This window comes from Alosa pseudoharengus, unplaced genomic scaffold, assembly GCF_046254945.1.
Source record: "Alosa pseudoharengus isolate Yale_2024_CS ecotype anadromous, Long Island Sound unplaced genomic scaffold, YU_APseudo_1.1 YU_APseudo_1.1_scf_1, whole genome shotgun sequence".
Lineage (NCBI taxonomy): Eukaryota > Metazoa > Chordata > Actinopteri > Clupeiformes > Clupeidae > Alosa > Alosa pseudoharengus.
The window spans coordinates 9,512,861-9,528,244 of NW_027468564.1; the positions used below are offsets into that span (position 1 = coordinate 9,512,861).

The window sequence follows — 15,384 nt, forward strand, 5'->3', positions numbered from 1 at the left end:
GGGTGTCCAGTAAACAATTTCAAGCTTAGAGGGCAAATTCTCTCACCTAGGAGGGTAAACAACTTTTGTTTTTCATGAAATCTGCATTTTGAATTGATGGTCTACCAATGAGGCTGTAGAGTATCGCGACACAATAGTGGCAAAAAGCACACGTAGATATTAAATGTGTGCGCACAAATTCTCTCTGCGCGTGCGCACTCAGAGGAAACTGCTCCCCAAGCATGGAAGAAAATGCTGCAAGCGAGGAGGAATCAGACCAGCGCTCCAAACAGCCACTCGAAAAATCTATGCATGTGAAATAATATAATACGCCCAAATGCATGTTTTATCGTGTTACCACATCCAACTTGAAAATATATGCTCAAGAGATCCATAACTTTCAGAAAAATGTTTTACTTTTGTTATGGATGAATATTATGTTTTGTTTTCATTCATGTCAATAAAATGTTTTTCTCATAATCAAAGTGTAATTTGTCAGAATAGGTAGGAGAGTACTAATAGTACAATTTTAAATCACACTAATATTATACTTAAATTGTATGCCTTTATAATGCTTAAAGTATCTTAAGACTATACTTTTATTAACATAACTGCAAACTTTCACGGCACTTATTGTAGTCAGGAAGTACATTTGAAGTTAATTTAAAATATTACAGAAGCATGCCAAATGAATAGAAATGAGGATAAGAGTGTATTCCAAATACACTACTACACTATTATTAGTTATACTGTAATGCCTTTTAAGTACATTTCCAATACACTTGGGATGTTACAAAATTGTACTGCGACTGTGTTTCGAATGCTCATAAAATCTCTTTTTGTATAATGTACTTAAGAACACTTAAAGTTTGAAAAAAGTTGTTCCATTTTAGCACACTAATTACACTCAAAGTATAGTCAAGTTGGTATTAAGTTGAACTTAATACATAATTCAATACACTTAATTACACTTGGATTTGACGAAAAAAGTACAAACGGTACTTAGTACACTTTCAAAAAGTACACTTTTAATAGTTTTTTTTTTACCTGGGACAATATAGTTGAAATTCTGCAGAGAAATGATCACAATATACAGACCTCCACATGTGTAGGGACCCCTGGTACAAAAAGAGCATTAAAAATCCCCTTTTGACAACTTATCTCATAGTATCATAATGGAAACAACAAGGGGAAAACCTTTATTGAAGGGAACCATATTTATTCTGAAGAAAAAAAATGTCCCATAATTATCGGCACCCCTAGGAAATGTCACAGTTTTATATTCAAAACTGCAAACATGATCTGTATAGAATTGTGGTCAGAGCAAATGGCTGATATTTTTAGATTTTAGGCCTATATGATTGTCACTGATTACAATGTTCCATTTTTGAATGTGCTCAGCACTGACTCTCCACAAGGCTGTGTGCTGCCTGAGTCCAGTGCTCTCTCTATAGGCCAACATAGGACTCCACCAGTCCAGTGTTCTCTATAGGCCAACATAGGACTCCACCAGTCCAGTGCTCTCTGTATAGGCCAACATAGGACTCCACCAGTCCAGTGTTCTCTATAGGCCAATGTTCTCTATAGGGGGGGGGGAGAGAGAGAGAGAGAGAGAGAAATCGGTCTTTTGGATTATCACTTGCAGGGCTGTAGTGAAGGCTAAATGCAAGTAAACACAATTTATCCACCTCTGAAATTTCAGAAATAGAGTTTATCCACCTCCCAGAAGAGTTTCTTCGCCAATTGCAACTTTTAACATTCAAACATCGGACTGTAGGCCTATTAGCCTTTACACATTCGCTATATGTAGGCATATTCTCATCCACACTCTAGGACAGGGGTGTCAAACATAAGGCCCGGGGGTCAGATCAGGCCCGCCAGCAGGTTTCATACAGCCCCCCAGATGTTTTGAGAAGGAAGGAAAAATTAGAAGAACAAATATTCACATCCAGTTGTCTTCAACAATGTGTTATAAGCAATATCTCTATGATATGATAAACTGATTGAACCCAGCACTACAAACCATCCTCAGGAAGGAAGAAACAGAAAAACTAACATATAAGTAGGACATTTAAAGAGAGAAGAGCATATGACAGCAGTACATTGTGAACTTGTTTGCTCATAAGTGATATCATCAAACAACACACTGATACCCATGCAGAAACATGATAATGACCATGACAATGACGGCCCCCACGAGGTCTCATTCCAACAAATCTGGCCCACTACCTAATATGAGTTTCACACCCCTGCTCTAAGAACAGTTGGTATTCTTGTAAACATTAGACAAAAACCTCCACCATCATCATCTGAATGTTTTTTTTTTTAAATCCGATACCACATGGCGCAGTACAATAGTTTACCTACCTCTTATTTTACCACTACACCCCTGATTGTATGGGAACAATCAAATGTAAGTTCAGGTGCTACATTAGGCTACACTCCACATTACTGATGAGGTATGGGATCTTCTATTCTACTTTTTTCTGTGAGCGGATAGGCCTACATAAGCATTGGAAGTGCGCAACGTCGACACCATTTTAGACTTCTGCATTTTACAACATGTACGTGTGACTTCTTTAAAATCAAAAATGAATCCTGAATAGACTGACTAGGACGCAATCTACGACCTAGACAAAAGTGAACCATTACACCCAGAAAAATGTAAAGTTGCCCATTTAAAATGTCTCAAAGACAGGCTAGACTAATTGCAGAAAAAGACTACTGAGATCTCTCTTCTCGTATGTCGACCGGGGCAAATTCCCAACAATTTCCACAAATAAATCGCAAAAACACTGTGACAACTGTGAAACTGTGAAAATGGTGATAAGATATGCTACTCTGATATTGTGCCCTTGATCACATCGTTCCCTTTCATTTCCACCATTGATTTAACGTAATGTAATTTCCGTTAGGCAAACAACGTTATAGCCATATGGGTGCGGTAGTCGTATCTTTCTTAATAACTAGATGTACCGCAGAGCGGTACAAAATATGACCGCCGCCCAGTCCAGCACATTTTTTCCACAAAAAGAAATCACGCTGAAAGGCCTATATGATTCTAACTGTCTCACTAAATTGCATTATCCACACTCAATTCTCACTGGTATCTGCTAGACAACAAGTACCAAAACATGACTAGTTCATAGATTTCACATGTAAAATTCATTTTATACAATCCCACCTCCATCTTGCCTGTTCATAATTCTGAGAAATTCTTGATTGTTTGTGTTATGTTTATGTTATGTGTGTGGGTGTGTGTGTGTGTGTGTGTGTGTGTGTGTGTGTGTGCTTGTGTGTGTGCCTGCGTATGTGCCTGTGCATGCAAGCGTACATATGTCTACTGTGTTAGTATGTGTCATACGTATGATTACTGTGAATGTATTGTGTGTGTGTGTGTGTGTGTGTGTGTGTATCTGTTTGTGCACATGTGTGCACATGAAATGGGTTAACATGACCCCTGGAGGCAAACATACGGAAAAAAATGGTCATCTTAGGCCCTACAGTTCTCAAGATATTCACAGAGAACTGTGTCTGCCCTACCCTCCTTTCGGGGGGTCCAGTCCAGCGGGGGGGCTACAGATCAAAACGAAAAATGACGGTTCCATGCTATCCATGTGGGGGTACATGCCCACCAAGTTTTGTGTACCCCGGTCTTTCAGTGTCCCGGGAATCCTTGTTGGTGTACGTCACTAAATGTACACATAAATTATTTTATTGTAAGGCCCCCCATGAACGAAAGTACACAAAACTTGGCATGCATTCGGAGGGTGTCATAATGATCCTACACTTTTAATTTCGTGCAGTTTTGACCTTGTCAGCCAGAGATATTGTGATGAAAACACCTAATTTTTTGCTTTTTAATTTTTTAACTAGGTGGCGCTATACATGAAATAAGTGGTAATGGGATGGGTTGACATGCCCCCTTAAGACCAACATACATAAAAAAGGTGGACCTCCTAGGCCCTACGGTTCTCGAGATATTTACAGAAAACTGTCTCTGGCCACCTACAGGCCAGTTGGTGTATAGTAACATAAATTAATTTATTGTGTGGCCCCCCATGAACGGAATTCCACGAAACTTGGCGTGCATACAGAGGGTGTCATAATGATCCTACACTTCCAATTTCGTGCAGTTTTGACTATGTTAGGTCACAGATACCTTCGATTACAACACCTCATTTTTACTTTTTTGTGTTTAACTAGGTGGCACTATACATGAAATGAGTGGTTATGGAATGGGTTGACATGGCCCCTTGAGATCAACATACAAAAAAAAAATGGTCCTCCTAAACCCTACGGTTCTCGAGATATTCACAGAAAACTGTGTCTGCCCTACCCTCCTTTCGGGGGGTGCAGTCCAGCGGGGGGGCTACAGATCAAAACGAAAACGATGGTTCCATGCTATCCATGTGGGGTTACATGCCCACCAAGTTTCGTGTGCCCCGGTCTTTCAGTGTCCCGGGAATCATTGACAGAAATTTGGGCATGCGAAAAAAAAAAAAAAAAAAAAAAAAAAAATCTGACTAAACCTATATGACCGCCGCTTCGCTGCGCGGCGGTCATAATTAGGCAATGTTACGAAACAGAATAAACAAACAGTATTGTAGGTCTACTCACCACGAAATAGTTTCTTGTTGTAAAATAGCAAGATTCCAAGGCGTCTACATCCAACAAAGCCTGTTCGACTGTTACACGTCTCAACGAAGTGACAATAAATGTAGTGTGGTGTCAAATTATAAGTAACTAATGTACTCAGAAGAATTGTGACAAAGCAACAGGACACTGCAGAAGGTGTAGCTTTAATCCAACACAGAGCATAGGTTCATGAAGCCAGCTAACAACATTATGTCTGTACACATCTTATATACCCTTGTTAACTCAGAATAGTACAGAGCTCCTATGTCCTTTTTACCTCTTTTAGTAATACATATGTGCTTAGGTTTTCATTCTATTTCTACAAAGGACCTTTGACCCTGGCTGACCATCTGCTAGAGATGTCCAGTCCCTTCTTATACCTTCATGTCCTTATAGGTAAAACTTCTTGGCCCCAAACCTATGTATACCTTACCTATTTTTACCCCTGCTGTTTCATCAAATGGACTTCAGACTATGTCCCAATCTACAGAACATCTTTTGGTATAACTACAGAATCTCTTATCAGGAAACTCATAAAATCCACCACAGTAGGCTACAACCTTTTACTTTCGATTCGAGTGTAAGCGTCAACATGCGCTTGTTGGACTGGAGGTAAAACCACTACTGATTACTAGTCCCCCAAGGGGAGGAAGGGCCCTTCAAAAGTCTGGAATATATTTTATTTTTCCTGGATATTTTAATGCATTTGCAAGTGTTTTTAATAAAGTAACATTGTTCTCAAATACATAATGGTAAATGTGTAAATAATTGAAAATAATATTGTAGATGTAAATAGTAGAAATACTGTGAATGATAAAATACTAGTAATAAGTATTGCAAATGAAGGATAATTACTGTAAATTAATATACAGTAATAGGGTACTACTGTAAATGATGATACAGTAGTACATACTGTGAATAAGGAAACAGTAATAGGAAACTATTGTAAATTAATATAAGCATGGAGCTGTTACTCTCCAATGAGACACAGCTAATCATTTCAATTGCATCACATGTTGCTAGGTAAATCATCAGCTACAAGGTTCTTAACAATTCTCTTCCCACAAAGTTATTTTGTCATGTAGGCTACATGTCATTTGTCACGTAGGCTACATCTCACTGTCACGTAGGCTACATCTTTGAGGTTCACAGGAAAGCCACAGACATTTGCTTTAGCATGTTGCTTTTATCTGAGTTGTTGGAGATACTTACATACTCTAGCCTATCAAATGCCCCAAAACATCACCAACTATACCATGACTATCACGATTAGGGCTGGGCGATATGGCTGAAAACTGTATCACGATATAAGTATTTCATATCGGTCGATATCGATAATTATTGATTTTTTAAAAATCTATTTCAGATAAGGACCAGGAGGGGGAAAAAGTTCAATTTAAACACTTTTAAACGCTTTTATTTTAAACTTAACCTTCCTCTGATTTGAATCACCTCAGTTATCAATCAAAGCAAACAGGGAAAAGAAATAGCAACACAATCATGAAAAACACTCAAATAAATAATTGTGTACATAAGTCTGAATGAGCAGCACTGGTTGAAGCCTGGAAATATTGTAAACAAAGTAATTTGCTAGTTTATCATAGTAAGTCTACTGGTTAGACTGTTCAGTTTCCCCATGTGTGTTTAAGTTTCAAATGAATACTTTTTCTCCTTGGGACAGGCCCGTTTGAGTCTTGGAAAATACTTTTCCATTTGCATTGGGATTGAGTTGATTTAGCAGTCAATTTTAATGCAACAGTTTTGAACAAATTCGTGCAGGGTGCTAATGATGCTAACCGGATTTAATAGCAATTCAGTCGTCTTGCATGATTGTGAATGTTTGGATTACATGCGCATGCTGAGGGATGCACCGAGAGAGAGAGAGAGAGAGAGAGAGAGAGAGAGAGAGCGTGCGCACGGGGCAAGGACTCGTTGAGAGTCTGTGTTGAGGTAGGCCTACTTCTATCGTCTACTCTGGTAGAGTTGCACATACTAACTACAATGCAAGATATATTTAGCCTATTTATTTATGGACAACGGCGGGAGGTGTGTGTTGCTTTTAATTATCGAATGTTCTATCGAACGCATTTTTTATTGATATCGATTACATGTCTATTGCGATACATATCGCTATCATTTTATCGCCCAGCCCTAATCACGATTATACAATATAGTTGAAATTCTTACAATGCAGAAACAAATCATGATATACAGCACCCTCCACATCTACTGGTACCCCTGGTAAAGGTTAATTCATCACGTAGGCCACATGCCATTTGTCACGTAGGCTACATCTTTCAGGTCCACAGGAAAAACACAGACATTTGCAGAAGCATGTAGCTTTTCTCTTAGTAAAAAATAGAAAGAAATGTTGCAGAAACTCTCACATACTCTAGCCTACCATATACCCACTAATATTGACTATATCATCAATATCACAGTTATACAAAAACTATGCATTATATTTCAACACACAAACACACACATACACAATACAGAGAGAGAGAGAGAGAGAGAGGGAGAGAGAGAGAGAGAGAAACTACAAATCTGTCTGATAAGTCTGTAATAATTTTGGATTAAGGGGGAAGAGGGTCCTTTAAAAGTGGGGTTGATTACGCCATCCACACGTGTTTTACAAATCATGGACTTTTGAAAATTAGAAAATGATTTTGAATAGGACTAGACTATGGATACTATCTACAGCTTCCGCTAGTCAGGGGTGTCAGAATGAAGGGAACAGTGGGACAGATCACTAGGGCCCCAAGGGGGAACATGACATACCCAAAGCGGTAAACCCTTGAGAGGAGGGGACATGAAACTAGCTGTCAGAGCCAAAGCTGAAAACCGGGGGACATGAGCAGAAAAAGGGGACATGAAACTAGCACAAAATGAAAGAACCACAGCCTTTGTGTGTGTGTGTGTGTGTGTGTGTGTGAAAGAGACTGAATAGAGTCTAGCTAACTTAGCAACTAGCAGTGTGGAACCATCCATGTCCAGTTTGAAAACTAGACGTAGCGCAAGCACAGTTTAACTACTTGGCTTTTGTTTTGATACAGTAATTTTGCAATCGTTTCTAGCATTTGTATTTATCAGTATTATGCTGTGGTTTCATGTGTGAGACTCAAGTGAATGTAAAACTTTTTTTACGTTCATGTTGTTAGTTTCTCCAGGGGTGCCATCACTTGTGCAAAAGTAGTATTGCCAAATTTCTTGCCAAGCCCAATGTGTTGTATTTATTCATTTGAATTTCCCCTTGGGGATCAATAAAGTATCTATCTATCTATCTATCTATCTAACTATCTAACTATCTATCTATTATATTGGAGCAGGGGCGCTGCTTTACCATTTGGACCCTATGACAGATAATAATTCTGGGCACCCCCGATATATATATATATATATATATATATATATATATATATATGTCAGGGCCTAAATTTCACTGCGGGATTGCGTATAATTTGTTTAAGTCCCGCAACTCTAGCCATCATAATGCGAGAAATTCCCGCATACACTTTTACAGCCTGTCTGATGACATTAATCTAATCATGAAGTGGCGTGAATGCGGTGCTATTGACCGGATGAATCAACTACCGAGTTGAATTGAAAATAGCCTCATGCCGACGCAGACACACACACACATTCAGAGATTGAGAGAAAGAGAGAGAGAGAACCACTTTGTGCTTACGCAAATAGGCTACGCAGCCATGGCAAACTTTTACATCTGGAGGGAGCTCCTTGGTAACTACCCTGCTAGCTCAGGTCACGTCTGCCAGTAATGCTCACTAAAATCATTAGTGAACATTGCAAAACACTTGATCCCAGAAAGATTTTCTTGAACTTGTTAGTTTTTTGAACATTTATTTTATCTAATGACATGGAAAACATAATGAATTGCATCCACATATCCTTATGCACTATGCACAACTTTTATTCACTAGCCTAAAACCGTCAGGATGAAGTGATAGGCACTCAATTACACCTACACATCACCAATGTGCACTCAATTAGACCTACACACCACATTAAAGATATGCCTAAATGTAATAGTTTAAAAATCAATGTGAAGCATTCAAATTACTAAATATGTTTAGCTACTAGTAATTACTAGTAAAACACTATACATTATTAACTAGATACACTCTATATGAATTTTAAAATATATGAAATAGAAACAAATCACATAAGCCATCATTTTCAGTGTGTGTTTGTGTGTGTGGAGAGAGTCAAGCAGAATCTACAGTAGGATGGCCACTGTTGTGAATGATCCAACTACAGTATATTCAATATTACTGATGACGTCAAGGTGGTGGGGGCAAATACATTTTACCCCACAAGCGGCGCCCCTATATCGGAGACAATTCATTCAGAATGGGTCATGCAGGAAGCCTTGTAGTGTGTAGTTCATACAAAAGACAGATTTGTACTCTGGGTATCATACTTCACAAGAGCTAGAGCGGCATTGGAAATAGGCCTATTTTGTAATGATGGCGGCAGCCATGAGTCGTCTATGGTTTCATTACTTTAATGTATTGTTTTTTAATAAAGTAACATTGTTCTGACATACATACTGATAAATGTGTAAATCATTGAAAACAATATTGTAGATGTAAATGTAGTAGAAATACTGTGAATGATAAAATACTAGTAATAAGTATTGCAAATGAAGGTACAATAGTACAGGTCAGTGGTCCTCAAACTACGGCCCACGGGCCGAATACTCATTTTGGGTGGCCCCCCAAAACATGTCCGTGGTATATAGCATCTGGCCCGCACGGGAGTATGACATTGTCAAACTATGACTTCCATAATTTCCCCCATTCATTCTCTATTGCAAGTCTTAAAGGAATTATCCGGAGTAAAATGCACTTTAGATCGATTTACGGATGATTGGGGGTACATACGTTGAGTTGACATCAAAATCATGTCATTCGGATGTGTTTTGAGAAAGTTTGATGGTACCGTTTTCAGTCACAACTCATAGCCTGGAAGTCAGCGGGGCATTTCAATTGCGCATCTACAAAACGCTATTTTTATACCTCTTCTACAGTTCCAAACAACATAACACTTACGTGGTAGTGAGTAGAGGATCCGTAAAGCCAAACCGAAGTATCCCGAGGTCTTTATGTGGTCGAATAGAGAGTCCAGAATGAATTTCATCAAGCCAGTACCTTTCCGGAAATCTTTGCTGTAGGAGTCTTATTGCTGAGCGTTTTGTAACACGCTTTGGAAATTCACAATTTCGTCGCCGTTTAAAAAAAAAAAAACATAGTCCAGTCCATACAACTTCATTTCAATTTCAAAAGAAATACTGGACTATGTTTTTTTAAAAAAAAAAAAAAACGGCAACGAAATTTTGAATTTCCAGAGCGTGTTAAAACACACTCATCAATAAGACTCCTACGGACTTCCCCCTGAAGGTGGCGGCAAATATGGCAAAATTTCCGGAAAGGTACTGGCTTGATGAAATTCATTCTGGACTATCTATTCGACCACATAAAGACCTTGGGATACTTCGGTTTGGCTTTAGGGACCCTCTACTCACTACCACGTAAGTGTTATGTTGTTTGGAACTGTAGAAGAAGTATAAAAATAGCGTTTTGTAGGGCGCAATTGAAATGCCCCGCTGACTTCCAGGCTACGAGTTGTGACTGAAAACGGTACCATCAAACTTTCTCAAAACACATCCGAATGACATGATTTTGATGTCAACTCAACGTATGTACCCCCAATCATCCGTAAATCGATCTAAAGTGCATTTTACTCCGGATAATTCCTTTAACAGTACACATGTAATACTCTTTTTGTCCACTAGTGGTTGTTTTGGCGCCGTTTCACGTTTTCCAACGAAAAACGGAATGAAATGTAGGCCTACCTGCAAACAATTTAAGAGGCCTATGCTGACTGCATCAGTGCTCAAAGTATTCTAAAAGTTTATCAATTAATTGTTAATAACGAACTAACTTCTATTCAAGTCATATTCCTGGGACTTTCTGGGATAATTATTTCTATTTTCTATTCACTTATTCAAATGTTCATAGAGTTCACAAAGTTCTCAGCAGGTGATTTCAGATGTTTTTGCCAGCACTTAATAAAACTCTCATAGCTTGAGAACTTTAAATTATTTGTAGGATATTGCTTGTTCACTGCTGTGTATGCAAAAACACAGAGTTCAGAGTTCACCCAATACTTTTGGGACTCCCTACTAATACTTTTTGGAATGCTAGTCTTATTATATCATTTGAGCTACATTTTACACTAATACGGCATAATGGCAACATAAACACAGCTAACAATGGTATTAAATTGCAGTAGCCTATGATTAAATGTAAAGGAATATTCAACTAAGGTAGACTGCTGTTGTTCACAGCACTAAGCTATTTATGGTTACTGATAGACTGGAGTCTCTGGACCTCTCTTAGAGCCAGGCATAGTGAGCTGGCCCTCGGAAGAAAAAGTTTGGGGACCACTGGTATAGGTACTGTAAATCATATACAGTAATAGGGTACTACTGTAAATGATACAGTAGTAAGTAGGTACTGTGGATAAGGAAACAGCAATAGGAAACTATTGTAAATTAATATACAGCACAGAGACATAAGCATGGAGCTGTTACTCTTCAAACAGACACAGCTAATAATTTCAATTGCATCACATGTTGCTAGGTAAATCATCAGCTACAAGGTTCTTAACAATTTTCTTTCCGCAAAGTTATGTGACGTAGGCTTCATCTCATTTGTCACGTAGGCTGCAACTGTCAGGTCTACAGGAAAACCACAGACATTTGCACAAGCACATAATTTTTGTGTGGTGGTCTCTGTCTGTTTCACCTACCAGGACTGCAAGAAATCTAGGAGTTGTTCTCGACAACCAACTAAACTTCTCAGATCATGTTGCCTCAGTCGCCCGGTCATGCCGTTTCGCACTCTACAATATACGGAAAATCAGGACTTACTTAAATCAAGATGCCACCCAACTTCTGGTTCAGGCAATAGTCATCTCACGACTCGACTACTGCAACGCCCTCCTGACAGGTCTCCCAGCCTGCGCAGTGAAACCACTTCAGATGATCCAGAACGCGGCGGCGCGCCTGGTCTACAACCAACCCAAGAGGGCACATGTTACCCCGCTACTCATCCAGCTACATTGGCTACCTATGGCGGCCCGCATCAAATTCAAGGCTCTAACGCTTGCCTACAAAGTAGTCTCCGGTTCTGCTCCCACCTACTTGAATGCCTTCATACAGACATACGCTACCTCCAGACCGCTGCGCTCCTCAGACGAACGACGTCTAGCTCTACCTCCGGTACGCTCAGGCCAATCCAAACTTTTCTCATCTGTTGTTCCTCGCTGGTGGAACACACTGCCAGCTCCTACTAGGGCAGGGACATCCCTCTCCATTTTCAAAAAACTCCTGAAGACCCAGCTCTTTAGAGAACATCTCCTCTCATAGCAACACTTACAACAAGTCTTGCTGATCCTAGCACTCACCAGCCGTCTTAAACTGACACGTAACTGTTAAAAACAGCACTCACTGATGCACTTATTCTTACTGTACTCTAATGTTTTTTAAATTGTCCTAATATTGTTGAGAATTGCTCTAAACTTAAACTGTTTACCATGTTGTTAGTCGCTTTGGCTAAAAATGCGTCAGCCAAATGTAATGTAATGTAATGTAATGTAATGTAATGTATACAGATCATTGTAGTCAGTGACAATCATATAGGCCTAAAATCTAAAAATGTCAGTCATTTGCTCTGACCACAATTCTATACAGATCATGTTTGCAGTTTTGAATATAAAACTGTGACATTTCCGATAATTATGGGACATTTTTTTTCTTCAGAATAAATATGGTTCCCTTCAATAAATGTGTCTCAACAATTCCCAACAATAAATCGCAAAAACAAAGAACTGTGATAAGATGCGCTACTCTGATATTGTGCAATTGATCACATCGTTCCCTTTCATTTACACCATTGATTTAACATAATGTAGTCCTAATTTCCGTTAGGCAAACAACGTTATAGCCATGTGGGTGCGGTCGGTCGGTAGTAGTCCTATATTTCTTAATAATTAGGCAATGTTACGAAGCAGAATAAACAAACAGTATTGTAGGTCTACTCACCACGAAATAGTTTCTTGTTGTAAAATAGCAAGTTTCCAAGGCGTCTACATCCAACAAAGCCTGTTCGACCGTTACACGTCTCAACGAAGTGACAATAAATGTAGGCTACAACAACCTTTTACTTTCGATTCGAGTGTAAGCGTCAACATGCGCTTGTTGGACTGGAGGTAAAACCACTACTGATTACTAGGCCCCCAAGGGGAGGGAGGGCCCTTCAAAAGTCTGGAATATATTTTATTTTTCCTGGATATTTTAATTTCCTAATTAAATGTAATACTAAATGTCAGATGAAATGTAAAGTTGTATTAGCTGAATAACTTGGTTGATTGACTAACTACATTTACCACATTCCGATACAAAAAAGGATGACTATTTAAGGTCTCACCCACCCTTTTCTAATACGCCAAATGGTTTAACCCATCTGCATGCATGTTGTTTATGTTAGTTCAGTTGAGCGTCAGTGCTAGTGGTGGAGTGCGAGAGCAATACAGAACAGTTCCAGAGGATCCAGGACTATATAGCTAGAGAAATTAACAAATGATCAGACACCATAGTATGCATACAGTTATGTCATGTGCCTTAAACTTAACCTTAGTAAACACAGTAAAGTAGGTTATAGAATGTTGGGAAGGAGGTTTGAAATTCACACATCACAGATTATTAACATTATTTACAGTATAGTTATTACCCTATCACCTAGGGATACAGATTTCAATTCACATACAGATAAAACAGAAAAAAAGAATGGTTGCACGGTGCACCGTTACTTATCAAGTTGAGTTACTCACTTGCATCTCTCAAGTTTGTGTTGCTAACCTACAGAATATATGAGTAACCGCAACTACAACAGTGGAAAGATATTTGTTACAAATGTGTAATTTTGTAAAATTTGTAAATTTGTCTACAAAGGTTTGCTTAGAAACCAATGCTAACAGCCGTGCCTTCATGTAGCCTATAGGCCTGCTGAACACAATTATAAATAATATGTTAGATTTAAGACCTAAGTTCTCTGTGCCTCCCCGTGCGCGCTATGGTGCCCGGCCCGCCGACCCTGGCTGAGAGATGTGATGCAGGACATCCCCTGATTGGCTAGTCAGTAGGCGATGCAATGTGCTGATTGGCTCTGCAGAAACGCTGTCAAGACTGTGCCAAAATTCACTGATTGGCTCTTCAGAAACGATGACAAAACACTGACAAATTTGTGTCTGTATAAAAAGTTTTGTAGCTTTGTAGATCCAGCGGTTCCACACACGTTCAAACTAAATCCCTGTGGACAAAGGTTTTTTACAAGTGCACAAAATATTTCTGCAGGTACGCATTTTTTGCACACAGACAAATTAATTCCACACCTACAAAACGGTTCTACACTTGTGCAAATCATATCCTCGAAGACTATTTTTTTCCGCACAAACATTTCTACAAGTACAAAGTTTCCGTGCACATGCAATTTTTTTTATACAATTGCAAAACTCGATAACACATACACACTATTTATGGCATTGTTTTGATTCCATAAGGGGGGAAATGAATAGGAATGGTGGAGTGCCTGCAAGAAGGAAGAAAAAGTGCCTACCGAGAAAGATAGGGAACCCCTTATATAGCCCCACCCTTACTGTAGGTGCAATCAATTAGGGTATCAGCCCAACCAGGCCCAGCCTGCCCATGCACTGACAGGAGGAGGCCTGAAGGGACACAGGGTCGTCACACTTTGGCATTGTGCTCCAGCCTACTGTTAAGTTCAGCAAATATGCAGTACACTACATGCCTTACTGCACTGCAACACCTTTGCTTGGATTAAACCTTTACTGCATTACATGGGTCGGAGGTAGCGTAGTGGGTAAGGAGTTGGAGCTAGAAGCGGGTACCTCCACCTCACGTAATGCAGCTGGGCAGTAGCCTGAAAAGTTGTGGATTCAATTCCCGGCTTCCACCATTGTGTCCTTGAGCAAGGCACTTAACCCCAAAGTTGCTCTGGGGACAATATAATTGTAATATAATATACATAAAATGTAATATAATTTACATATGTAGGTTACTTTGGATACAAAACGTCTGCCAAATGAATGAATGCTAATGTAACATTGCTTTAGAGAACATCCTTATAATAATCTAGTCCTCCTACTTTGGTAGCTGCTTAGCAGAAGAAAAAAACAACGCAGAAGTACATTGTGTGTTTCAGTTTCACTTCCTGTTCAAAAGCCATTGACCATGGTCTGAAAACATGTTCATAAGAGAATTTGATACTGCTGAGGGCGTACAATTCCAAGGGAAGTGAAAGATTTAGAACCGGTTCAGCTGGTTCTCTTTTCCCACCACTGGCCTATGTGGTTTGTATAATGTATTATGTATATGCAGAAGTGTGAAGTGTTTGTGTGTGTTTGTGTGTTTTGCTCACGTAGCTTAAAAAGAAAAGGCTGGGACGTGCTCACACTCACTAAGTCACTAACTTGTGGCTTAATGTAAAATCTGAATATTCCTTCAAATGTTCTTCCCCAAATGATAACCCTGTAAGTAGGAATGGACAGACAGAAATGTGCACGTGCACATGCACACACAGATGACATTCAACATTTTTTTTTTAAAAAACAGACCCAAATCTGTCTGATGAGATATCTCATGGAGTCCTATGTGGTGTACTG

The 15,384-nt window shown here is 39.2% G+C and overlaps 1 protein-coding gene across 5 annotated transcripts in view; it reads right to left on the minus strand.

The window, feature by feature from the left end:
* The window catches only part of LOC143136476 (NLR family CARD domain-containing protein 3-like), a 234,962-nt gene that overhangs the window by 41,630 nt on the left and 177,948 nt on the right, over positions 1-15,384 (minus strand). The window contains exon 1 of one of the 5 annotated variants that reach the window (XM_076297214.1): positions 12,746-12,840. The exons of 3 other annotated variants lie outside the window; for them this stretch is intronic. The gene's annotated coding sequence lies outside the window, so the exon portion shown is untranslated. Of the gene's footprint in view, positions 1-4,599; positions 4,684-12,745; positions 12,841-15,384 lie in introns of those variants that run through there. One more of the 5 variants, XM_076297207.1, reaches the window with a different exon arrangement.